The sequence below is a fragment of the Salvelinus fontinalis genome, chromosome 4, assembly GCF_029448725.1.
Source record: "Salvelinus fontinalis isolate EN_2023a chromosome 4, ASM2944872v1, whole genome shotgun sequence".
Taxonomy (NCBI): Eukaryota; Metazoa; Chordata; class Actinopteri; order Salmoniformes; family Salmonidae; genus Salvelinus; species Salvelinus fontinalis.
Genome location: NC_074668.1, coordinates 57,625,783 through 57,653,481, shown reverse-complemented (window position 1 = coordinate 57,653,481; position 27,699 = coordinate 57,625,783). Strand labels below are relative to the sequence as shown.

At 44.3% G+C, this 27,699-nt stretch overlaps 1 protein-coding gene across 4 annotated transcripts in view; it reads left to right on the top strand.

Moving 5' to 3' along the window:
• Positions 1-27,699, top strand: part of LOC129854042 (xylosyl- and glucuronyltransferase LARGE2s) — a 242,808-nt gene that overhangs the window by 130,800 nt on the left and 84,309 nt on the right. For 2 of the 4 annotated variants that reach the window (XM_055920660.1, XM_055920659.1), the window contains exon 3: positions 10,258-10,327. The gene's annotated coding sequence lies outside the window, so the exon portion shown is untranslated. Of the gene's footprint in view, positions 1-10,257; positions 10,328-25,058; positions 25,637-27,699 lie in introns of those variants that run through there. The other 2 variants (XM_055920661.1, XM_055920662.1) reach the window with 2 other exon arrangements.

Sequence of the window (27,699 nt, the reverse complement as noted above, 5' to 3'; positions counted from 1 at the left end):
GGATGCCAGCTTTCCAACAAATTTCTTGCCAGCTAGATCTGCCCCGGTCAACTGTAAGTGCTATTACTGTGAAGTGGAAACGTCTAGAAGCAACAACGGCTCAGACGCAAAATGGTAGGCCACACAAGCTCACAGAATGAGACCGCGGAGTGCTATAGTGCATAGAAATCGTCTGTCCTCAGTTGCAACACTCACTATCGAGTTCCAAACTGCCTCTGGATGCAACGTCAGCACAATAACTGTTCGTCGGGAGTAAAATGAAATGGGTTTCCATGGCAGAGCAGCCGCACACAAGCCTAAAATCACCATGCGCAATGCCAAGCGTCGGCTGGAGTGGTGTAAAATTCGCCGCCATTGGACTCTGGAGCAGTGGAAACGCATTCTCTGGAGTGATGAATCACGCTTCACCATCTGGCAGTCCGACGGACAAATCTGGGTTTAGCTGATGCCAGGAGAACCCTACCTGCCCCAATGCATAGTGCCAACTGTAAAGTTTGGTGCAGGAGGAATAATGGTCTGGGGCTGTTTTATATGGTTCGGGCTAGGCCCCTTAGTTTCAGTGAAGGGAAATCTTAATGCTACAGCATACAATGACATTCTAGACGATTCTGTGCTGGCAACAGTTTGGGGAAGGCCCCTTCCTGTTTCAGCATGACAAAGCCCCCGTGCACAAAGGGAGATCAATCAGAAATGGTTTGTCGAGATTGGTGTGGAGGAACTTGACTGGCTTGACCAGAGCCGTGACCTCAACCAGTGAAATGGAACACCGACTGAGAGCCAGGCCTAATCGGCCAATATCAGTGCCTGTTTTTGTGGCTGAAGTCCCCGCAGCAATGTTCCAACATCTAGTGGAACGTCTTCCCAGAAGAGTGGAGGTTGTTATAGCAGCAACGTGGGGACCAACTCCATATTAATGCCCATGATTTTAGAATATGTTCAATGAGCAGGTGTCCTCCTACTTTTGGTCATGTAGTGTACATACGTAGCAATATGCCACGCAACCGTTTTGAGCAGCTATGTAGGTACATTCACTTTTCGGATCCAAATTCAACAAATGAGACCAACAAATTGCCCTTTTGCTGAGCCCTGACTCTCCACATCACTTCCCCCGCTTTCACTGACCTAGAGGAACAGAGTAACAAAGGGGGGTAGAGAGTGAGAGAGGAACAGAGGATACAATTGTGGTCTTGATCATAATCTCGCTCTTTCTCTCTCTCTCTTTCACTCAAACACACACACTTTCTCTCTCTACCTTTCTATCTTTCCTTTTGTCAGCCATACACATACTCTCTAATGATCACCTCTTAGGGGTTTCCATAATAAATTGTGTGTTAGTTACAATACGCCTCCCATTACTTACACACTCGTAGTATAATCATTTGATACCCCAGGAAGAGTAGCTGCTGCATGTGCAATAGCTGATGGGAATGCTAATAAGCTCAACTAAATCATGATGCCTTACAGCACTTTCAATCAATCAAATGTCTTTACACACAAACACACATACACATATACAGTATCATCATAACGTTATACAGCACTTTCATTCCATCAATCAAAATGGCCAGATTGGTTTCTCAGTTCATTGTGTGCACATATGTTTGTCAGACGGATGGATAATCAGACAGGAAAGAGCACACACAAATACATTCATACATATGTTCATTGATGAACAGCAGGCTTAGATTGTAACTGTAAAGACTGTAGCCTGACAGACAAACCTGACAGTTAACTATCTAGTTAGCTACTGTAGCTAGCTATAGCAAGCAGCTTGGGTCATTTCCATATGAATTACTTTGGTAGGAACAAGACAAAACAACCAACTACTTACCTCACTATACAGAGTTGTCACAAGAAGGGCAGCAAAACAGACAAGGGAAACTATAGACCTGTATCTACACTGAACAAAAGTATAAACGCAACAATTTCAAAGATTTTGGTGACTTACAGTTCATATAACGAATTCAAATAAATTCATTAAGCCCTAATCTATGGATTTCACATTACTGGGATTACAGGTATGCATCTGTTAGTCACATATTGTATATCTTAATATTGTCTCCCGGGTGGCGCAGTGGTCTAGGGCACTGCATCGCAGTGCTAGCTGCGCCACCAGAGTCTCTGGGTTCACGCCCAGGCTCTGTCGCAGCCGGCCGCAACCGGGACATCCGTGGGGCGACGCACAATTGGCATAGCGTCGTCTGGGTTAGGGGTTAGGGAGGGATTGGCCGGTAGGGATATCCTTGTCTCAGTATGTAAAAAATAAATAAATACAAATGTAATAAAATGTATGCGCTCTACTGTAAGTCGCTCTGGATAAGAGCGTCTGCTAAATGACTAAAATGTAAAAATGTTAATAAAAAGGTATGGGCGTGGATCAGAAAAACAGTCAGTATCTGGTGTTCGTTGTCTGTAGCTTATTCCAACCCATACCATAACCCTACCGCCACCATGGAGCACTCTGTTCACAACATTGACATCAGCAAACCACTCAACACCATATACGTGGTATTTGGTTTTGAGGCCGGTTGGGCGTACTGCCAAATTCTCTAAAACGACGTTGGAGGCGGCTTATGGCAGATTTTTTTTTACATTAAATTCTCTGGCAACAGCTCTGGTGGACATTCCTGCAGTCAACATGGCAATTGCACGCTCCCTCAAAACTTGAGACATCTGTTGCAAAATTCACCTGATGTTGCAAGCACGTTCTCAGAACACATTTGTTCTGTTCCTGGAAACCTAATGAGAACGTTTGGGGAATGTTCTGTGGTGGTTGTTACAGATTGTGTGCACAACATTTTAATGAATGTTTGAAGAACATTCGAAGGATATTTAACTTAAAACATTTCTGGGGGAAAAAGTTACTATTTAAAAAAAAATCGAAAACATTCTTTGAAGATTCTCCAAACAGAAAGTATTTGTGTTATTCCGTACAAAATGATATCTCTTTCTAATTGGTTTAATTCTCAGAACTTTTATATACAGGGCTGGCAGGTAGCCTAGCGGTTAGAGCGCTGGACTTGTAACCAGAAGGTTGCAAGATCGAATCCTCGAGCTGACAAGGTAAAAATCTATCGTTCTGCCCCTGAACAAGGCAGTTAACCCTCTGTTCCTAGGCCATCATTGAAAATAAGATTTGTTTTTAACTGACTTGCCTAGTTAAATAAAGGTAAAATACATGAAAATGAACTTGACAGTGATGAGAAGGTCATTTACATTTACATTTAAGTCATTTAGCAGACGCTCTTATCCAGAGCGACTTACAAATTGGTGCGTTCACCTTATGACATCCAGTGGAACAGCCACTTTACAAACAGTGCATCTAAATCTTTTAAGGGGGGGGGGGGTCAGAAGGATTACTTTATCCTATCCTAGGTATTCCTTAAAGAGGTGGGGTTTCAGGTGTCTCCGGAAGGTGGTGATTGACTCCGCTGTCCTGGCGTCGTGAGGGAGTTTGTTCCACCATTGGGGGGCCAGAGCAGCGAACAGTTTTGACTGGGCTGAGCGGGAACTGTACTTCCTCAGTGGTAGGGAGGCGAGCAGGCCAGAGGTGGATGAACGCAGTGCCCTTGTTTGGGTGTAGGGCCTGATCAGAGCCTGGAGGTACTGAGGTGCCGTTCCCCTCACAGCTCCGTAGGCAAGCACCATGGTCTTGTAGCGGATGCGAGCTTCAACTGGAAGCCAGTGGAGAGAGCGGAGGAGCGGGGTGACGTGAGAGAACTTGGGAAGGTTGAACACCAGACGGGCTGCGGCGTTCTGGATGAGTTGTAGGGGTTTAATGGCACAGGCAGGGAGCCCAGCCAACAGCGAGTTGCAGTAATCCAGACGGGAGATGACAAGTGCCTGGATTAGGACCTGCGCCGCTTCCTGTGTGAGGCAGGGTCGTACTCTGCGGATGTTGTAGAGCATGAACCTACAGGCACGGGCCACCGCCTTGATGTTAGTTGAGAATGACAGGGTGTTGTCCAGGATCACGCCAAGGTTCTTAGCGCTCTGGGAGGAGGACACAATGGAGTTGTCAACCGTGATGGCGAGATCATGGAACGGGCAGTCCTTCCCCGGGAGGAAGAGCAGCTCCGTCTTGCCGAGGTTCAGCTTGAGGTGGTGATCCGTCATCCACACTGATATGTCTGCCAGACATGCAGAGATGCGATTCGCCACCTGGTCATCAGAAGGGGGAAAGGAGAAGATTAATTGTGTGTCGTCTGCATAGCAATGATAGGAGAGACCATGTGAGGTTATGACAGAGCCAAGTGACTTGGTGTATAGCGAGAATAGGAGAGGGCCTAGAACAGAGCCCTGGGGGACACCAGTGGTGAGAGCGCGTGGTGAGGAGACAGATTCTCGCCACGCCACCTGGTAGGAGCGACCTGTCAGGTAGGACGCAATCCAAGCGTGGGCCGCGCCGGAGATGCCCAACTCGGAGAGGGTGGAGAGGAGGATCTGATGGTTCACAGTGTCGAAGGCAGCCGATAGGTCTAGAAGGATGAGAGCAGAGGAGAGAGAGTTAGCTTTAGCAGTGCGGAGCGCCTCCGTGATACAGAGAAGAGCAGTCTCAGTTGAATGACTAGTCTTGAAACCTGACTGATTTGGATCAAGAAGGTCATTCTGAGAGAGATAGCAGGAGAGCTTGCCAAGGACGGCACGTTCAAGAGTTTTGGAGAGAAAAGAAAGAAGGGATACTGGTCTGTAGTTGTTGACATCGGAGGGATCGAGTGTAGGTTTTTTCAGAAGGGGTGAAACTCTCGCTCTCTTGAAGACGGGAGGGACGTAGCCAGCGGTCAGGGATGAGTTGATGAGCGAGGTGAGGTAAGGGAGAAGGTCACCGGAAATGGTCTGGAGAAGAGAGGAGGGGATAGGGTCAAGCGGGCAGGTTGTTGGGCGGCCGGCCGTCACAAGACGCGAGATTTCATCTGGAGAGAGAGGGGAGAAAGAGGTCAGAGCACAGGGTAGGGCAGTGTGAGCAGAACCAGCGATGTCGTTTGACTTAGCAAACGAGGATCGGATGTCGTCGACCTTCTTTTCAAAATGTTTGACGAAGTCATCTGCAGAGAGGGAGGAGGGGGGGGAGGGGGAGGAGGATTTAGGAGGGAGGAGAAGGTGGCAAAGAGCTTCCTAGGGTTAGAGGCAGATGCTTGGAATTTAAAATGGTAGAAAGTGGCTTTAGCAGCAGAGACAGAAGAGGAAAATGTAGAGAGGAGGGAGTGAAAGGATGCCAGGTCCGCAGGGAGGCGAGTTTTCCTTCATTTCCGCTCGGCTGCCCGGAGCCCTGTTCTGTGAGCTCGCAATGAGTCGTCGAGCCACGGAGCGGGAGGGGAGGACCGAGCCGGCCTGGAGGATAGGGGACATAGAGAGTCAAAGGATGCAGAAAGGGAGGAGAGGAGGGTTGAGGAGGCAGAATCAGGAGATAGGTTGGAGAAGGTTTGAGCAGAGGGGAGAGATGATAGGATGGAAGAGGAGAGAGTAGCGGGGGAGAGAGAGCGAAGGTTGGGACGGCGCGATACCATCCGAGTAGGGGCAGTGTGGGAAGTGTTGGATGAGAGCGAGAGGGAAAAGGATACAAGGTAGTGGTCGGAGACTTGGAGGGGAGTTGCAATGTGGTTAGTGGAAGAACAACATCTAGTAAAGATTAGGTCAAGCGTATTGCCTGCCTTGTGAGTAGGGGGGGAAGGTGAGAGGGTGAGGTCAAAAGAGGAGAGGAGTGGAAAGAAGGAGGCAGAGAGGAATGAGTCAAAGGTAGACGTGGGGAGGTTAAAGTCGCCCAGAACTGTGAGAGGTGAGCCGTCCTCAGGAAAGGAGCTTATCAAGGCATCAAGCTCATTGATGAACTCTCCGAGGGAACCTGGAGGGCGATAAATGATAAGGATGTTAAGCTTGAAAGGGCTGGTAACTGTGACAGCATGGAATTCAAAGGAGGCGATAGACAGATGGGTAAGGGGAGAAAGAGAGAATGACCACTTGGGAGAGATGAGGATCCCGGTGCCACCACCCCGCTGACCAGCTGCTCTCGGGGTGTGCGAGAACACGTGGGCGGACGAAGAGAGAGCAGTAGGAGTAGCAGTGTTATCTGTGGTGATCCATGTTTCCGTCAGTGCCAAGAAGTCGAGGGACTGGAGGGAGGCATAGGCTGAGATGAACTCTGCCTTGTTGGCCGCAGATCGGCAGTTCCAGAGGCTACCGGAGACCTGGAACTCCACGTGGGTCGTGCGCGCTGGGACCACCAGATTAGGGTGGCCGCGGCCACGCGGTGTGAAGCGTTTGTATGGTCTGTGCAGAGAGGAGAGAACAGGGATAGACAGACACATAGTTGACAGGCTACAGGAGAGGCTACGCTAATGCAGAGGAGATTGGAATGACAAGTGGACTACACGTCTCGAATGTTCAGAAAGTTAAGCTTACGTAGCAAGAATCTTATTGACTTAGATGATTAAAATGATACAGTACTGCTGAAGTAGGCTAGTTGGCAGTGGCTGCGTTGTTGACACTACACTAGTCAAGTCGTTCGTTGAGTGTAATAGTTTCTACAGTGCTGCTACAGTGCTGCTATTCGGTGGCTAGCTGGCTAGCTAGCAGTGTTGATTACGTTACGTTAAAAGAACGACAATAGCTGGCTAGCTAACCTAGAAAATTGCTTTTTTCTTTGATACAAAGACGGCTATGTAGCTAGCTATGTAGCTAGCTACGATCAAACAAATCAAACCGTTGTACTGTATTGAAATGAAATGAAAATGTGATACTACCTGTGGAGCGAAGCGGAATGCGACCGGGTTGTTGAGTGCGGAAGTTCTATTCGGTAGACGTTGGCTAGCTGTTGGCTAGCTAGCAGTGTTTCCTACGTTAAGGACGACAAATAGCTGGCTAGCTAACCTCGGTAAATTAAGATAATCACTCTAAAACTACACACTCTGAACTACCCAATTATCTTGGATACGAAGACAGCAAAGACAACTATCTAGCTAGCTAACACTACACTAATCAAGTCGTTCCGTTGAGTGTAATAGTTTCTACAGTGCTGCTATTCGGTAGACGGTGGACGTTTGCTAGCTGGCTAGCTGCTGGGCAGATAGCAGTGTAGACTGCGTTAGGACGACGAAATACGATAATTACGCAATTATCTTTGATACAAAGACGGCTATGTAGCTAGCTAAGAAGAAGTTGCTAAGATTAGACAAATCAAACCGTAACAATTTCAAATATTACAGTTAATATAACGAAATCAGTCAATTGAAATATATTAATTATGCCCTAATCTATGGATTTCACATGACTGTGCAGGGGTGCGGCAATGTTTGGGCCTGGGAGGGCCCAGCCATAGGCCCAGCCACTTTGCAGCCAAGCCCACCCACTGGGGAGCCAGGCCCAGCCATTCAGAATGAGTTTCTTCCACAAAAAAGTTTTATTACAGAGAGAAATACAATTACTTTATGCTTGGAAAGCGATTGGTCATTCAGATACTAAAGATCAAAGAAGTCCTTTGAAGAATGAAATTAGGCAATTTGTTCTGACAGGCATCTGGTAATACAAAAAGTGATTATGTAATATCAACACAATTAAGCAATAAGGCATGAGTACCCAGGGATTATCGTGTGATAACTCCAGACTAAGGCTGTTCTTAGGCCCGAGGCGAAGCCAAGGGCTTGGAAACAGCCCTTAGGAGGGAGTTATCATATCAAACGTTAATTCTCAGGTGCATGGGCCTTATTTTTCTGATAAAACATTTGCCAACATATACAAAAATAAGATGAATGACATGTTTTCATTAAAAACATTATTTTAATGAGTCAATTTGTTTTATTTCATTCTTCCACCCGACAATATAGTCCGGGCAAAAGCCAGTTGTTAGCAAGCAAATACAAACACTCCGTGCACTAACCACACACGCGCGCACTGACCTACCCAACCACACACACAGACAAGCATGCACAGCAACACACACACACACACACACAGACGTGTATATATACACACACACACTGAGACACTGACCTTTGAGAAAGGCCTTCAATTACAGGAGTGAAGGGGAAAATGAGTGGAAAGTTCTGATGGTCGTGTGTGTGTGTTGGAATCATAATAGGAGTCTTGTCCTTGAGTGCTTTGTTGTGTTCTGGTGAAGCTGCTGTCGTTATGTAGCGTAGTTATGATTGAGTTTCATGTCAGTGCAAGCCTTAGCACAAAGAGGAGAAAGAACGTCCTCATCCAACCCTCACTCTCTGATGCTAGAAGCCCATGCAGGCTGTTAAAGTTGTATGCACACATACATTTAGTAAACACACACACTCTCTCCCACACTTCACCTCCATTGAATCTGCTCATATTTGCTCACAGATTCGTCTGCCCATCACATCCATCCATCACATCCAATGCCTTTATTAGGCCCTCTCTCCTCCTATCCCAGAATAATCCACTAGTCCTGCTCCGATGGGCATACACAGGCACATACAGCCCAGCCCACAGTGCCCACATCAACAAGACGCCAACTTTGATGTTTTTTCAAGCGTGTCACATCAAAAAGGTTCCCCTGCTGGGATTACTGGAGTAAGAAGATTAAGGTAATTGGGGGTTGCAGAGGTGGAACAAAAGGTTTCCCGTTCTGAGGTTTCCTGTCAAAGAGACGGATGAAGTATGCTACGGGAGAGAACGGTACAGTATGTCTCTGAGAACACTGAAGTGCTGCACAGTAGGTTTCCAGACATACACACAAAGTCAGTGCTCTGGGTCATTGGTGGGTTAGGGTTTTGATGTTGTTGTCGTACTTTTATGTTTGGGGTTACGTGAATCAGCTGTTTATTCACAAACTAGGATTGGTGTTGGGATTCTTTTTTCTCTTTTCCTCAGGGAGCTTGTTTGGACACGTACAGTACCAGTCAAAAGTTTGGGCACACCAACTCATTCCAGGGTTTTTCTTTATTTTACTATTTTCTACATTGTAGAATAATAGTGAAGACATCACCATTATGAAACAACACATATGGAATTATGTAGTAACCAAACAAGTGTTAAACAAATCAAAATATATTTTTTATTTGAGATTCTTCAAAGTAGCCACCCTTTGCCTTGATGACAGCTTTGCACACTATTGGCATTATATCAACCAGCTTCATGAGGTAGTCACCTGGAATGCATTTCAACTAACAGGTGTGCCTTGTTGAAAGATAATTTGTGGAATTTCTTTCCTTCTTAATATGTTTGAGGCAATCAGTTGTGCTGTGAAGGGGTGATATTCTGAATATAGCCCTATTTGGTAAAATAACAAGTCCATATTATGGAAAGAACAGCTCAAATAAGCAAAGAGAAACGACAGTCCATCATTACTTTAAGACATGAAGGTCAGTCAATCTGGAACATTTCAAGAACTTTGAAAGTTTCTTCAATTGCAGTCGCAAAAACCATGTAGCACTATGATGAAACTGACTCTCATAAGGACCGCCACAAGAAAGGAAGACCAAGAGTTACTTCTGCTGCAGAGGATAAGTTCATTATAGTTACCAGCCTCAGGAATTGCAGCCCAAATAAATGCTTCACTGAGTTCAAGTAACAGACCCATCTCAACATCAACTGTTCAAAGAACACTGCGTGAATCAGGCCTTCATGGTCGAATTGGTGCAAAGAAACCACTACTAAAGGACACCAAATAATAAGAAGAGACTTGCTTGGGCCAAGAAACACGTGCAATGGACATTAGACCGGTGGAAATCTGTCCTTTGTTCTGATGAGTCCAAGTGTGAGATTTTTGGTTCCAACCACCGTGTCTTTGTGAGACGCAGAGTAGATGAACGGATCATATGTGGTTCCCACCGTGAAGCATGGAGGAGGGGGTGTGATGGTGCTTTGTTGGTGACACTGTCAGTGATCTATTTAGAATTCAAGGCACACTTAACCAGCATGGCTACCACAGCATTCTGCAGTGATACGTCATCCCATCTGGTTTGCGCTTAGTTCCAGGTGAAACTGATTGAGAGGATGCCAAGAGTGTGCAAAGCTGTCAAAGGCAAATAGTGTTTACTTTGAAAAATCTAAAATATATTTTGATTTGTTTAAAAATTTTGGTTACTACATGGTTCTATATGTGTTATTTCATTGTTTTGATGTCTTCACTATTATTCTACAATGTAGAACATTAAAAAAAAAAAAAAAAAAAAAACCTTGAATGCGTAGGTGTGTCTAAACTTTTGACTGGTACTGTATGCGCTATTATGTGCTCTGTGTTTGTGAGTGAGTAAATACTAGATCATGATTCATGTGTGTATGTTTTTTTAGGCTGGAGCTGAAGCTACGTTGGGTGTGTAAGGGGTCTACTGAGTAGAAGCACAGAGGCCGAAGCAGAAAGGTAAGACTGGGATGCTAATACATCACTCTGCTTTTCAACAGGTCTAAAGAACATACACAGCTTAACACAAATAAGTAGTGAGTGTGTGATTGGGAACATGGTCATATTTGGTTCAGAGAGATAGGGAGAAGGAGGAGGGGAGAGACTCTCCTGAAAACCACTGTGTGCTACCGTTTAGTTCTTTGGAGTGACGGGCTGCCTCCGTTTTTGAGTCCCTCTGGTGTATGTGTGTGCCGTGTGTGGGCTCACGTGTGTGCGTTCCATGTGTGTTTGCTCCTGTGTGTTCAGTCAAGTATGAAATTACTCTTTTAGTTACAATCTATTTTGACTTTATTGACCGTTCCATTGAACTAGTCTGAAATCAATCATTCTGAAAATCATTACCCTAAACACGTTCGGTTAAGCTGATCGATGGTTTATTTTAATGCATGCCATTTCATTCCACACTTACTGTATGATCAATCTCATTATTGAGCTCCGTATCTTTTGTTCTCCTTGCTAAAAAAGCTTAGGTGTGTGTGTGTGTGTGTGTGTGCGTGCGTGCGTGTATGCGTGCGTGTGTTGTGTGTACACATCAGTGAACGCTACAGTAATCTCATTCCCCGACACTTCGCCCAAATGTGCAGAAGGTCTATTGGAGCACAGCGTCAAACTTTGCATTCGTTAGGTTAAAACCTAACGTAGCAGGCATAAAATAAACGCCTGAAACTAGATCCCCCATTCGTGACCAGAACCTTGGGGGCGGTTCTCTTCTGCACTGTCCAACCAATCCACTAAATGTGGGAGAGGAGTTAAGACGGAGTGTCGCCTTGTTAACGTCCGAAAGCGGAAGTCACGACCGAGGCGCTCTCTTCCGTTTCCCCTGAAAACCGGAACGTCAAGGTTGTTTACGACCCGCTAAGGCAAGGATACAAGGCGCGTTACTCAATGGCTTAATCTACCAACCAATCACCTCCTACGACACCTACCCCCACGTGTCTAGGGCACCTCTGACGTTCAGCAGCAGCAGCTGAGCGGTCTCGATACTGAAATGACTTGGCGCAGAACTGGCAGTTGCTGCTTCATTAAAACTTGTTAATTGTGATAATGATGTTACTACTATAGCTAGCTAACTGGCTAGATAGCTAGGTCATTGAGGACCATGTCATTCACTGTTGCACTAGCTGCTTAGCTTCTCTTTCATTTCATATCAATTTTATATATTTTCGTCCCACAAAGAGCCATTGTTTACAGACAGATGGCTCATTGTTGAAACTTCCGTAGCCTGGTGTCCTTGATCAACCAAATCTAAACTATTTGGTATCACCAAAATAACATTTCAAGTCAACAGAGGCATGTCCAATATCTCTAGTAACAATACTTGTGCTTGAATTTATGTTTCGCTATCAAATAAAAAAACACATTTTTATGCACAATCTCCCGTTTTCTGAGTAAGCTACCGCATCATTTTCTACAGGTGGAAAATGGGAGACCATGGATGTAAGACGTGTTTTAAACGCTTATTTGCATAGTGAAGGACACATTCAATCTGACAAATCGTACGTATTATTGTTATTGCTAGGTAACACGCAGAGATGAATGGGAAGAAGTTGCCCAAGTTACGGATTGGCTAAAATGAAATGACGACAAATGATTTGCTTAGTAGGTTACTCGAATAAAATTCTATGGTCCCTCCCACTACGGCCAATTTAGAATGGTTGATGTCCCAGGCTTATAAGTGCTGTGCGCAATAACCTGGAAACGAGGTTAATGCTACAGTACATTTCTGTTGTTATGCAAACAGAAGCTCGGTCTGTTGCTATGATGCATCTAGCTCCATGCTTGGACAAGCACACTGGCTTACATTCAATTCAAACTATTATGAGTGCAGTTCAGATGCTAGGAGGCATCGGTAGTCCACCTTGTTTGGCTCATCACTAATTCAGCCATTTCATCAGATGCCAGTTGAAGCTACTGTACCTTTCTTTTATGATCTAAATAAGGTGCGGTTCACTATTAGAACATGAGGTTAGTGCTCCCAATGGTGGTGGTAAGAGTTGAAGGAAGGTTTGACAAATGTATTTTTTTTCCTCTGAGGCCTTGACACCTTTTAGAGTCTCTTTCACTCAGCTAGATATTCACATCCTTGTTACCGCTACGCTTATAAGAAGTGCACCAACACGTTATTCACATTCTGATTAGCTATACTGTATGTTTGTAATATACGCACCAATAGATCTAATGACCCACTTAGCATCTGCCAACCTGTCAAAGCTTTTCCTAGCATTTGATGGTAATTGTGTTCATGTTAGTGTGTGTGCGTGCGTGGCTGTGTGCATATTATTATGCTTTAGTATGTGTATTTGTATACAGTATGTGTACATCCATGTGTGAGTGAGCCTGTGTGCCTGCCTGCAGTTGTGCTTGCTTTCTTGTGTGTGTGTGTGTGTGTGTGTGTGTGTGTGTGTGTGTGTGTGTGTGTGTGTGTGTGTGAAAACATGCCCTCTGGTGTCTATCCTCTAGTGTGCCCATTATCACTTTTACATCTACATACTGTACAGATGTAGGATCTTAATTTAAGCCAGTTTGCTACAGCATGAATATAATCCTGCAGCAACAGGAAATGTGAATTATTATATAGGTTTGTAATTAATGGACATTTTTTAGTTTTTAAGTGGAAAATTCAAACTTCAGAAGCCTTTTTAAACAACACGTTTTAAAGGAATGTTTTCCTGCAACAGGGTGGTCAAATGCAGATTTTACATGTGTAGGATTGGTGATGGTTTGGTTCGTTAGCTCATTTCATTCACACATACTAATCATATACGGTAAAAGGGACAACAGAAGATCATAATTTGCATTCTCTGGGCTTGAGTATCATCACAGCAGAGATGATTTAATCCAGATAAAGCGCTATTCAGCTGTGTTATCTCACTATTCATGTGACGTGGGTTTGGAGTGTGTGTGTGTGTGTGATTTTGTCTGTGTGTGTGTGTGTGTGTGTGTGTGTGTGTGTGTGTGTGTGTGTGTGTGTGTGTGTGTGTGTGTGTGTGTGTGTGTGTGTGTGTGTGTGCGAGCATAGATGTGTGTGCTTGTGTGTGTTGTGAAGGAATTTTCTTTTGTTTATCAAGAAACGGTCTTGAAAATATTAATCGTGTCTTTAGTGTCATAAACAATCCTTGGTTCCTGCCTGTGCCTCATAAAGATATGAGGGGGGACCGTCATGACCTTATCGTTAGGACCATCTGTCCGAACGCCCGGAATATGTTCTTTAAGTTAAGATAGGAGACGGTGCCAGACACATGCCGGAACCAACCCTATGAACTATGCCTATGTTACGTGTCTGTAACCAGTATATAAGGGAACTAACGGGACTGCCCCATTAGAGCTCCTGACAGACGTTCACTACGGTGCATCAAGTTTGTTGGAACCTCTCCAGTTAACTGATAATAAACAATTATTCATTTAAGACTGCCTTTGAGTGTCCCTGTGTAAGAATTTCCACGACAGTGTGTTGTATTGTGCACGTGCGTGGGTTCTGAAGGAGGAATTGCAGAAACTCAGCAACCCATTAATTACATAAGCAAACATCAGACAGGCAATAAACACATTAACATCAACTTGTCATGGTTCCACCTGTCACCAGAGGGGGGGGGGGGGGGCATCCTAGAGACAATTATGACACTCAAGTGTGTTCTATGACTCATTATGATTTCCCCTTTAAAAGAGGTGTGTTTTTGTATCTCTTTGCAGACGCTTGAATTGTTCACCGTGTGCGGTCGTTTCCTGAGTGAGTTTGAGACATAGTGTTCTGTTGTTTTTTTAAATTGTACTGTGATCCTGCGGCTACCGTTTCCGTTTGTCCTTAACCACTGATTCCTCGTTTGGTCTCTTCTCTGCACCCGGGTCCAACTGTCCTATTAAGACTGTCAGTGTACTGTGTACCAGTGGTACTTGGGGAAAAAAAGGATTTCCTATGACCCATATGACAAATAGCCCTGCCATCTTTAGTCATTTCTGCTACAGTAGACTCTCTCCATCTCCCAGTCTAGACCACAGTAAGCTTTGTGTCCACTTCATTTCACCCTGCTTGCTGTGTAGAAATATTGACTGTTAGCTTTATCTCCTTATTCCTCTTGCTAGGGGCTAATGAGGCGTTTTACCTGCCTGATGTCAGTGGCTCTCAGTGGCTTTCTGCTAGGATCAGTTCCGCGTTTAAGAATTTGCAAGTTGTGTTTTCATTAGGAAGCTCAACATCAACTTCCCATGTAGCATTTGTTCACTAGATTGGCTGTTGCTATTCTCTCAGGGTTTCCTAATTGTATTCCTAGATATCCTGTATACTGTGTCCTTGAATCAGTATACAGTGCTACCAAAACCAACAATCTGTAGAGAAAACCAACTGAAGCCATTGACAATGTGGTCTGCCTCACAAAAATGATTGTAGGGGTAACACTACCCCCTGGATGAGACAGAGCAGGAGAAACACAACAGTAGTATGAGACAGTAATAGCTGTGCTGAGTTAGTTTAGCCTCTCTGTCTCTCTCAGGACAATTAGGCTATATAGAAACTAATCCCTCTCTCCAATTCCCCAGAAAAATAACGGAAGGAAAGAAAAACGAAAGCTGTGCAGCTCTCTCTAACCTGAGAGGAAGTTTTCTGGTCGGGAAGTTACCGTGGAAACAGAAAGGGAAGGTAACCAGAACCCCCTCCAGATGGATTAGAGAGGGGATGGAGAGAGAGAGGAGAGAGAGAGAAAGACACAGAGACAGAGAATGAATGAATGAAAGAAGGATATTTTACAGAAGGGATGAGGAGAGACAGATGAGATTGAGGAGGAAACAGAACAGAAGCAGAGCGAGTGAAAGACAGGTCAATAAAACTGATAGCAGCATGTCAGATTGTCTGAGCCCTCTTGGGAGATCCTTCCTCTCTGAAACCCATCACGGAATACATTATATTAGCCATGTTTCACCCCTGGTGTGTATTGAATAGAGGGAGATCGAGCATAGAGAATGCACCTCCTTGTCCAAACAGCTAGGCTGCCCACAACAGCTGAAACAGAACAGTACCTAGCCAATTGCTTTGCCCTAGTTTTATCAGGCTCGCAATCTGGAGGCCAGGCAATGCAAGCCTGTGTACGTGGCCGAGACTGCCAAATATCAGCGCCACCAGCTTGGACCTACACCCGAGGCAGTCCAAGGATACCACGAGGGGCTGGTATTTAAGCAGCTTCTTGACAAAGGCCTGTTCCATGTTGCCGTCAAATGAGCAGCCCACTTCCAAAATGAGCAACATCAAACCAGCTTTCCATTACTAAATAATGTTTATGCATGTGTGCTGTTGGTGAAAATACATGTCAGCATGTCAGATTGCCTTTCAGGCCTCTTAGGAGTTCCTTCCTCTCTGATACCCATCATGGAATACATTACATTCGTCATTTTTCACCCTTGTGTGTGTGTGTGTGTGTGTGTGTGTGTGTGTGTGTGTGGGTGGACATGTTTAACTATTCTTGTGGGGACATGTTTAACTATTCTTGTGGGGACATGTTTAACTATTCTTGTGGGGACATGTTTAACTATTCTTGTGGGGACCAGAAGTCCCTACAAGAATAGTAGATGAACAAAAAGTTGACCAGCTGGGGACATTTTGCTAGTCCCCACAAGTTCAAATGCTATTTCTAGGGGGTTTAGGGTTAAGGTTAGAATTAAGTTAAATATTAAGGTTAGGAGCTAGGTTTAGTTGTAGGGTTAGGAGCTATGGGTAGGATAACGTTTACGTTTTTGGGTTAAGGTTAGGGTTAGAGTTAGGGTAAGAGTACGGTTTAGGGTTAGGGGTTAGGGAAAATAGGATTTTGAATGGGACTGAATTGTATGTCCCCACAAGGTTAGCTGTACAAGACTGTGTGTGTGTGTGTGTGTGTGCGCGTGTGCACGCTCTGTGTGAGTGATTGAACTGATGGTAATTTGTCCTATGCTGTTTATTCTGTAATTCTCTCTGTGATAAGCTGTTAACCTCACACACACACACATACCGCTCCCTTAATAGACACTGCCATCAAAAACAACACCCACTAAAGACTCTACGAATGCCTATAAACAAATCTCATAGCCAGTGAGTGGCAGTACTGTTGGCTGACAATAAAGGAAGGTACACAGAGAGAGAACGTGTGTGTGTGTGTGATGGGAGAGTGTTGAGGAGTTCAGCAGACACTGTGGAGGCAAGACAACAGATGTTTTTTATGAGGATGTTTCATTCTCTATTGGGCTCTCATCTGACCTAGCTTCACTATATATACAAAAGTACGTGTACACCAGTCAACTAGAGCTGACCCGGTCAACTGTAAGTGCTGTTATTGGAAAGTGGAAATCTAGGAGCAACAACTCAGCCTCAAAGTGGTAGGCCACACAAGCTTACAGAACGGGACCACCGAGTGCTGAAACACATAGCGCGTAGAAATTGTCTGTCCTCGGTTGCAACACTTACTACCGAGTTCCAAACTGCCTCTGTCCGCGCAATAACTGTTCGTCGGGAGCTTCATAAAATGGGTTTTCATGGCCGAGCAGCCTCACACAGGCCTAAGATCACCATGCGCAATGCCAAGCATCAGCTGGAGTGGTGTAAAGCTCGCCGCTTTTGGACTCTGGAGTAGTGGAAACGCGTTCTCTGGAGTGATGAATCATGCTTCACCATCTGGCAGTCCAATGGACGAATCTGGGTTTGGTGGATGCCAGAAGAATGCTACCCTGCCCCAAGGAATAGTGACAACTGTAAATTTTGGTGGAGGAATAATGGTCTGGGGCTGTTTTTCATGGTTCAGGCTAGGCCCCTTAGTTCCAGTTTAGAGAAATGTAAACGCTACGGCATACAATGTCATTATAGACGATGCTGTGCTTCGAACTTTGTGGCAACAGTTTGGGGAAGGCTCTTTCCTCTTTCAACATGACAATTCCCCCTTGCAAAAAGCGAGGTCCATACAGAAATGGTTTGTCGCGATCGGTGTGGAAGAACTTGACCGGCCTGCACAATGTCCTGACCTCAACCCCATCGAACACCTTTGGGATGAATTGGAACACCGACTGAGAGCCAGGCCTAATCGCCCAACATCAGATCCCGACCTCACTTATGCTGTTGTTCCTGAATGGAAGCAAGTCCCCCAGCAATGTTCCAACATCTAGTCGAAAGAATTCCCAGAAGAGTGTAGGCTGCTATATCAGCAAAAGGGGGAACAACTCCATATTAATCCCCATGATTTTGGAATGAGATGATCGATGAGCAGGTGTCCATATACTTTTGATAATTTAGTGCATCTTAAAGGACAATTTGATTACTTTATAACCAGTTATTATGCTGCTAGAAAATATGCACCACTGTAAGATTTGATACACTTTTTGATATTTTATCAGTCATACTGCACAGTTCCTCGTTTGTGTCATTTTGAAGCTTCTGTATTGCCTTCGTCTATTGCATACTACGATTCCAAGGGTGCATTTCATCTCCCATGGTGCAATGCTCCGCATAGTTAGCCTGCAGTTAGCTTACTTAGCTGGCTATCAAGCTCAGACTAAGCTTAGTTTAAATCTAGTGCTTATTATGTCATAAATTATGAGTGCATATCACAACAGTCCAAACAAAACGTACGCCTGTTAGAAGAACACAACATTTATTATGAAATTTACAGGCAAATTATTGCGGAATCCTAGTCTCTCCGCCTGTATCTTTGGTGCTAACGTTAGCAAAGCTAGCTAGAGAAGTACTGTAGCTAAAACTGCTGCATCTGAAATAAAGACAAATACAGCCTCAGCGACTGTCCATTCAACCATCCAACAGCACTGGATGGCTATTGTAACTAAAAAAAAGTATTACATTTACAAGTAATTCAATACAAAATGTAGGCTGTTTGGGAAGTGCACAAAGGCTGCTGGAGCTGCATCTTTGCTGTATCACATTAGTGGAAATGGAGATCGTTCTCAGGGCAGATCTGGCGGTTTTGACAAGCAGAAGCGACTTTGTAGTATGTTAGGAGAAGTGGATGAACGCACTAATTGTAAGTCGCTCTGGGTAAGAGCATCTGCTAATTGTCTAAAATGTAAAAAATCTGTGTGTGTGCAGTCAGTGCATTGTAATCAACTTGCTCTGCAGTTTTGCTTGAAGGGTAATAGTACAAAGGAGAGAGTTTTGTCAAGAACATTTCTCCACCCAATGATGACAGTTAGCCAATATGTCATTTTTATTGAATTTGTGGAAGCATTTTTACTCCTGCTCATGTATTGGCTAGCTGTCTCTTGATCATTGCTCTGCTCCAATCTTTTCACAATAAACTCTGCGTTGTTTTGTGTGTGTGTGTGTACATGTCTGTACATGTCTGTATAGAGTAGCTGATGGATTGCTTTTTTGTGGCATTTACTGGGATGACAGGGCAGCTAAGGTGAATCGTTATTAGAGTGTGAGTGGCATACTCTTGTTCTGTAATAAAAAGTCTGCAACAATAACAGAAGATGGACCTGCTACAACTCCAATAACTATTCACTTCCTTAAGTTGGGGAGCAGATCTCGCTCTCTCTCTATCAGTGCACGTATTCTTATCTGCTCCCACCCATTTCTCTACACTCAACATCCCCCTTTAAACTCCGCTCCCCATCTCCAACCGATCACCTCCATATCTTTTCTCCATTTTCCACTACCATTATCCAATTTATCCTGTGAGTGAGATGGGACTTACTTGGGGTATAAAAAGATGCATCCCACTTCCCCTCTCAGTCCCTCTGCCCTTTCTATCCCCTGTCACTTTCCCTTTCTACCCACTCCTTCATCTGTCTCCTCTCCCTTTCCCTCTCTCTCTCCTCAGTTCCTCCCAGTCTCTGTCCCTCCCTCCCTACTGTTTGTCCCTGTATGTCCAGTGTGGTCTTCCAGTGTCTGTGTGGAGTTTTACTGGAGGTAGATTAAACGGGTGGAGCTGTAATGAGATGCCTCATTTACGGCAGGAGTATGAATCTCCATCTGCCTCCGTCTGCCCGGGCTTTTCTGAGGAACCAACGCACACATACACATGCACTCACTCACGCACACAAAAACACTCACGGAGCAGGTGTGCATAAGGGGCTCCTTGTGGAGTCATTCTAATCGAGGCAGCTGCCTATATCTCTTTGTCTACACATGGAGTGAGAGAGGAAATGGGGAGGTAGAATGGAGGGAGTGTGAGAGAGAGGAGAGAGACAGAATAAGAGAATGAGAGGGGGGGGGGGGGGTAAAAGTCAGAAGAAAGTTATTAAAGTCAAACAGATAGTGTCCGAATACCCATACAAGCGTACTACACAAATCGTGACATTTAATCCAAGTAACCATTCCCTGTCTTAGGTTAGTTAGGATCACCACTTTATTTCAAGAAAGTGAAATGTCAGAATAAGAGAGAGAATGATTTATTACAGCTTTTATTTTCTTTCATTACATTCCCAGTAGGTCAGAAGTTTACATACACTCAGTTAGTATTTGGTAGCATTGCCTTTAAATTGTTTTGCATCAACTTTGGAAGTATGCTTGGGGTCATTGTCCATCTGGAAGACCCATTTGCGACCAAGCTTTAACTTCCTGACTGATGTCTTGAGATGTTGCTTCTATATATCCACAGAATTTTTCCTCCTCATGATGACATCTATTTTGTGAATTGCACCAGTCCCTCCTGCAGCAAAGCACCTTCACAACATAATGCTGCCACCCCTGTGCTTCACGGTTGGGATGGTGTTCTTTGGCTTGCAAGCCTTCCCCTTTTTCCTCCAAACATAATGATGGTCATTATGGCCAAACAGTTCTATTTTTGTTTCATCAGACCAGAGGACATTTCTCCAAAAAGTACAATCTTTGTCCCCATGTGCAGTTGCAAACCGTAGTCTGGCTTTTTTATGGCGGTTTTGGAGCAGTGGCTTCTTCCTTGCTGAGCGGCCTTTCAAGTTATGTCGATATAGGACTGTGGATATAGATACGTTTGTACCTGTTTCCTCCAGCATCTTCACAAGGTCCTTTGCTGTTGTTCTGAGATTGATTTGCGCTTTTCACACCAAAGTACATTCATCTCTAGGAGACAGAATGCGTCTCCTTCCTGAGCGGTATGACGGCTGCATGGTCCCATGGTGTTTATACTTGCATACTATTGTTTTTACAGATGAATGTGGTACCTTCAGGCATTTGGAAATTGCTACCAAGGATGAACCAGACTTGTGGAGGTCTACAATTATTTTCTGAGGTCTTGGCTGATTTTGTTTGATTTTCCCATGATGTCAAGCAAAGAGACACTGAGTTTGAAGTTAGGCCTTGAAATACACCCACAGGTACACCTCCAATTGACTCAAATTATGTCAATTAGCCTATCAGAAACTTCTAAAGCCATGACATAATTTTCTGGAATTTCCCAAGCTGTTTAAAGGCACAGTCAACTTAGTGTATGTAAACTTCTGACCCACTGGAATTGTGATACAGTGAATTATAAGTGAAATAATCTGTCTGTAAACAATTGTTGAGAAAATCACTTGTGTCATGCACAAAGTAGATGTCCTAACCGCCAAAACTATAGTTTGTTAACAAGTCATTTGTGGAGTTGTTGAAAAACGAGTTTTAATGACTCCAACTTAAGAGTATGTAAACTTCCGACTTCAACTGTGCTTGAACTGCATATACTGTATGCACCCATCGTCGCATACTATTTAGCACGTACTGTTCAGTAAAAAGTATGCAGTATGCTACGGCCGCAACGCAGTAACGGCTCCTGACTGGCTGAGTAGGTGGGACGGGGCCATGTGTGGGTGGATTTTTCCAAATTCAACAGACATGCATTTCATTAACCAGTCTGATGATAGCTCATTTCCAATTCCAATAATTTTTCTAAACTCTGAATTGTATAGGAATGGATGTATAAGCCTACTCAGGCTGGTTGTAGGCAGACTATCACATTTGACCTATACTGTAGCCCACGTAGCCCATATATCCTTTTAAAAAGGGACTGAAGACAGAAACAGATCATTTGGTTCCATTTCAACAGATGTATTAATGAAACCAAAGTGCTGTAACATATATCAATGAAATTCACCAAAACTTTTCAAATCAAAAAGCTATTGCACAGAAAAACGTGGACAGTCAGGCGCATCGCAAATTCAGAACCGCTGGACAGCAACATAATAAACTAAAGCACTGATCATTGGGAAAGAGATCCGAATGACTGTTAAGGCTTGATCCAAGAATGAAATCATTAAATAGGTAGCCTAGCCTACAAAACTAATACAATCCATGTGTTCAAATCAAACAGCCTGATTAACATGACGTCAATAACGCAGCCATATCCTGAGTCCCCGGTGCCCGACACATTCAGAAATCAAATGATGGTTTCTGTATTTAGTTTAAAGGGTCTGATGAAGGCCAAGGTAACAAAAAACTGAAATCCACTTTAGGTAAAAAAAAATTTTTTTGAAATACTTCTGTTTTCAAAGATGCAATACTTGTGATACTTTTAACGAAAACAAAAACTACGTAGCCTATATTTGAACACCACCACAGAAGCGTCGCTATTCAGTAAGTTTACAATTCAGTAACTTAGTTTTGTTGTTTGGCTACTTGAAGAGAACTAGGGCCAATCATTCGCAGCTTCCAATGCATCAAAATTCTACTAGATGAAGAGCCGATACGAGTATAACATCCTGGCATTTAAACCCACATACTTTAAAACTTTCTGTTTTCGCATGCTGAGAATGCTTCATGTGCAATTGAGTTGTTTTCCGTTATTCGCTTATTTCGGTAGTGCATCCCCATATCTAATGGATCAGCTGTTGTCATAGCCGAAAATGAGTACGACTTCCGGGCATTTACAATATACTCGACTTTCGAAACGTCGCATGCTATTAAACTTCCTTTTTTCCGCATACTATGGGTATTTGGACACGGAAAAAATCTATAGTACTAGATTTTACCCCAAAGTCAGGTGACCCCAAAGTCAGGTGACCCCAACCCCCCCCTCACCCCTTTTCCAATCCCTCCATTTCACCCCATGCCACTTTTGCTGATTTTATTTATTTTATTTTATTTTATTTTACCGTTATTTTACCAGGTAAGTTGACTGAGAACACGTTCTCATTTGCAGCAACGACCTGGGGAATAGTTACAGGGGAGAGGATTGTGTTGCGATGGGATGATTAGGCCCCCCTCCCCCATGTCATGGTGGGGTTGGCTTAGTTGAAACATCCTGCCTCTGACTGCTCTCCTCCTTCGCTTCTCTTTGTCTCATTTTCTCTCTCTATTAACAGCATTGCGGTTCCTTCACACTCCTGGGTGCCAGTATGTGATACATTATAGATGTGTGTGTCTGGCGTGTGACGTGTGTGTCTGGCATGTGTGAGAAAGAGCTCTTTGATCTGGAGAGCCTGTCTTGAAGTGTCGAGAACACACACACACACACACACAACAGTGTTAAAGATGGCCATTAGAAGAGCCACTGTGTCACCTGGAGACTCATCAAATATTGACCATCTGTCTGGAACTGCGGCTCGAACGGAACACACACTTCTCTCACACACACACACACACGCACACACCAGTCGAGTGTAGCGGAGGGCACCATGATAAGGGCAGCAGAGCAGCAGGGAGTCGGACCATGGAACACTGCTCATGGGCTTCTGGGAATCTCGTCTCAGAGAGAGGAAGACACAGAGAAAGAAATAGAGAGAGGAAAAGAGAAAGTGATACAGGGATGGGCATTTCTCCGGTCCTCCAGCTGTCCCGGAGGCATCCCATCACTCCCCGGTGCCTCCCTCTTGACCCGTGTGGGCGATCAGTAGCCTTCTGGAACAGACTCACAGCGTAATCATATCTCTTACCATGTTTTCAGTAAGGAATAGTATAGATAAACAAAACTAGATAGATATACAAAAGGAACCCTCATTTTGTTTATCTGGTCATGGAATATATACACTTAGTATACCTAACATCAGGACCACCTTCCTAATATTGAGTTGCAGTGTTTGTGTGTGTTTCTGAAAAGGTGAGGCGACAGATTTTGGAGTTTCGAGGAGCAGAAGTTTAAGTGTCAGAGCACAACGTGTCTTTGTATCTGTGCTGTTCTTGAGTGGACTTTCTCTCTGAATTATTTGTGATAGTGTGACTGTGTTTTGCTCTCTCTACAAATGCAGCCTAAAGGCCAAGCAGTGTTTTTTTTATACGGAAGGACTTGTTACATCACATTCCGTCTGCTTTCTGTTGCTGCAGTGTTTGTCTGAGATCCTCGGATGCAGACGCAAACACAGAGGGAGAGAGAGAACTGTTGTCTGCTATTTTTATGTGGTTTTCCGTCGTGTAGCATTAGTAAGTTATATCATTGTTTCAAGTTTGAAGTTTGTCACATGCACAAGTATACTGAAATGCTTAACTTGCAAGCCCTACCCAACAGTGCAGTATTTAATATAAAAATAGTATAACTAAAAACAATTTAAATAAAAAACAAGGAATATGTAGAAGAATGTAAGCTGTCAGTACCAGTACCAAATGTGCAAAGATACTGGGGTATTTGCGGTATATTTGTACATGTAGGCATGTACTGTATTAGGAGAAAGTGACTGGTTATTATTATTAAGTGTGTGTGTGTGTGTGTGTGTGTGTGTGTGTGTGTGTGTGTGTGTGTGTGCGCGCTGAAAAGGGCTGAAAAGTGACTGGTATCAGGAATATATAAATACTTATGGTCAGATACTAATGGTAAAATATACATGTAAACAGGGGTGATAGTGACCAGTACCAGGATTGATACTAATGTTAATGGCAATCAATAAACAGCAGCATTGTGGCAGTAATACATCTAATCAATAATATTTTTAGCAGCAGCTTAGGTGTGTGTGTGTGTGTGGGGGGGGGGGGGTCTGCTAGTGTGTGGGGTCGGCAATGACTGAGTGGGTGAAGGTGTGTGTGAGTTAGTGTGTGTATGTGAGAATGTGTTTGCGCGTGCGATGCAGTGAGTGAGTGGTGTGTGTGTGTGAGTTAGTGTGTGTACGTGAGAATGTGTTTGCGCGTGTGAGGTAATGAGTGAGGGGTGTGTGTGTCTGTGTGGGTGAACAGGGAGTACAGGAAAGGGCTAAGGTCCCACATCCTCGGGCCCCGAGCTTGAAGGGAACTATGGTGTTGAACGCTGAGTTGTAGTCGATGAACAGCATCCTCATATAGGTATTCCCCTTTTCAGGTGGAAGAGGGCAGTGTGGAGTGCAATTGACATTGTGTCGTCTGTGTATCTGTTGTAGAGGTATGCAAATGGAAGTGGGTCCAGGGTATCTGGGATGATGGAGTTGACGTGTGCCATAACCAGCCTTTCAAAGCACTTCATTATTACAGATGTGAGTTTGCTTTAGAGTTTTTGGGAACAGGAGAAGTGGTAGTTACCTTGAAACGTGAGGATTACAGACTGGGACAAGGGGAGGTTGAAAATGTCAATGGCGACACCTGCCAGCTGGTCTTTGTGTGTGTGCAAGTGTGAGTGTTGAAGCATGTGTGTGCATCTGTTTGAGTTAGTGAGTGTTTAGTGTGATTACTCCTAAGTTGTTAACCTGTGCCAATGTCCCTGTCGCCACACTGTCTGAGGGAGAGGGAGGGGCTGGGACTGTCTGTATTTCAGTGTGTGTGGCTGGTCAGAGAGATACATACGCCTCTCTCCTATTGGCTGATACCCGAGTGGGTGTGTTCCGGGGCTGGGCCAGTGCTTGTGGGGAGGGGCCGTGAGTTCAATCTTTCTCTTGCAGGGTGCTCAGTCAAGAGCGGAGTGTGTGAGTGCACACACAAAAGAGAGAGAACAGACGATAGAAAGAGAGAGCGGTTCTATTCTGGTTTATTTGTCTCCTCCAGACACCCAGGACTCCTCTGGCTCTCTCTACCCCGACAGGGTGCTTGTTGATGGTGTAACACTAGATCAGCTCAGCCTCCATCCTTTGGGAACTCGGAGCTCCCTCTCTCACCTTCTGTGTTTGCTCTCCACCCACTGGCTGACTTTCTTTATTTGGAGTGTGTGAGAGTGTGTTTTACTCGGCAGGATTAGGCAGTCTGTACGCACTCTGGTACAAGCTGGTACGGTGGAGGGCGTTTCGTTTGTGAGTATGTTGTTCGCCTCTCGCCCTGCGAGCCACACTTGAGTCTCGCATACACCCTTCGGATCTAACGGAACACGCACCTACTGTTCCCAAGGATTTGGGATATGTGTATAAAGGTTTAGCCTTCTCTGAATTGTGGATACAGAGAGGACTACACATTGCAACTTCACTGAGCAGGTGAGAGAGACGTAACACTGCTTTCACCGGTTATCCACATGGACTGAGGTGGGTGCTTACGTGTGTCAGCTTGCAAATCTGTTCATATCGTGTGTAGGGGAATCCATGGCGAGTTGCATCCACTAGAGTCCTGTTCGGAGGGAGCAGAGCTTGTGTGCAGCTTTCTGCAGTAAACCCGAAACTGAACGGAATATGTTGACTAGTATTTTCCGCACGGATGTTTGTCTGTGTGGTTTGTGGACAGATTCCATGTTTTGGTGCGTTTGTGTTTGTGTAGGTCAGTGTGCTTTTTGATAGTTTGTGTGTGTGTGTGTGTGTGTAGTCAGGTCCATGTGACTGGTCTGTGGGCTATAGCCAAGGAAAGGTTAATAAATAAATTAACCACATCCTTCTCTCCTGAGCCACAGAATATGGAGACATCCCCCTTACACCCCAGTCTCTACCCCCCCCCGTCCTGCCCCCTCGCCAGCTATCACATCCGCACCCTCCCCTCAGGCCCCCTGCTTGCATCACCCCCCATTAAGGCTCCATTCCCACACCCCCATCCAGCTCCTGTACCCCCCCTCCACACACACACACAACCTTTATTACTTCCCCATCCTCCCCTACACACACACACACACACACACACACACACACACACACACACACACACACACACACACACACACACACACACACACACACACACACACACACACACACACACACACACACACTACCTCTGGGGTCTCTCTCTAACAGCTGTTACTTCCTCTACACTTTAAACACTCCGCTGGTCACAGGTTCAGGAATTGTTTTAAAAAATCACAACATTCACTTAAAATAAACCTTACAAATAGCAGTGTTGGGTGATTTGGAAAGCCATAGTCAGTCAATAAATAATATAATAATACTGGTAGGAAAGTGTTTCATCTTTAGCTCACAATCTGTAGATACTATATGATTAGAACGGTTCAAAGTGTATGTAAAACATCACAGCACAATTTAAAATATATATGCCACATGGAAACCAAACGAGGTCTATGGTGATAGGTGGGATGGGCTGAGAGTGGCTGAGGGGTGGGATTAAAGAGCTTATGTTTGGTAATGTATTATTGTTATGCGATTGCTTTATGTAAAAATACCATGTATTTAAAATGTGTATGTAAAATGTATATATAAAATGTATGTATACGTAAGAGAAAAGCCATTTAAAAAAAACAAAAAGATGTGTCCTCTGAAGAGGGGGGGTGGATAATAATAATATTAATAATATAAATATTAAAAAATATATCATTATTTCATAATTTTTTTTAAACACTCGGCTGCTTTTTTTCTTCCCTTTGCTAATCTCTTCCTCCCTCCACTTCTCCTCTACCCTTCCTTTCTTCCCTCCCTCACTAGTCTCCTTCCCCACGTCTTCTCTCCCTTGCTCCTCACCCCCCTTCTTTCATTCCTCATCTCCCCTGCTGCCATATACCCTCAACCACTCTATTGGCTACCTCTGCAACGAGCTCCTGTAAAACAGTATCCGGTGTGTGTGTGTGTGTGTGTGTGTGTGTGTGTGTGTGTGTGTCAGGAGACGTTATATGCCTTAGACCTTGTATCCTGGGGAGGAATGCCGTATTACTTCTCTCCCTGGGTCCTTTACCTCCTCTCTCTCTCAAAATTCAAAGGGAAACATTAGTTAACATTACACCCATTTATTATTTTTTGGGGAATATAGAAATGTAAAATGTAATTATTGGCTATGTACAGTGTTGTAACAATGTGCAAGTGCAGTGCCTTCGGAAAGTATTCAGACCCCTTGACTTTTTACACATTTTGTTACGTTACTGCCTTATTCTAAAATGTATTAAATAAATAAAAAATCATCAGCAATCTACACTCAATTTTAGCAAATGTATTAAAAAATAAACCGGGAGAAATACCTTATTAAAGGGAAGGCAAGTAGCCTAGTGGTTAGAGCGTTGGGCCAGTAACCGAAAGGTTGCTGGATCAAATCACCGAGCTGACAAGATATAAATCTCCCATTCTGTCCCTGAGCAAGGCAGTTAACTTAACCCACTGTTCCCCGGGCTCTGTGGATGTCGATTAAGGCAGCCCCCCACACCTCTCTGATTCAGAGG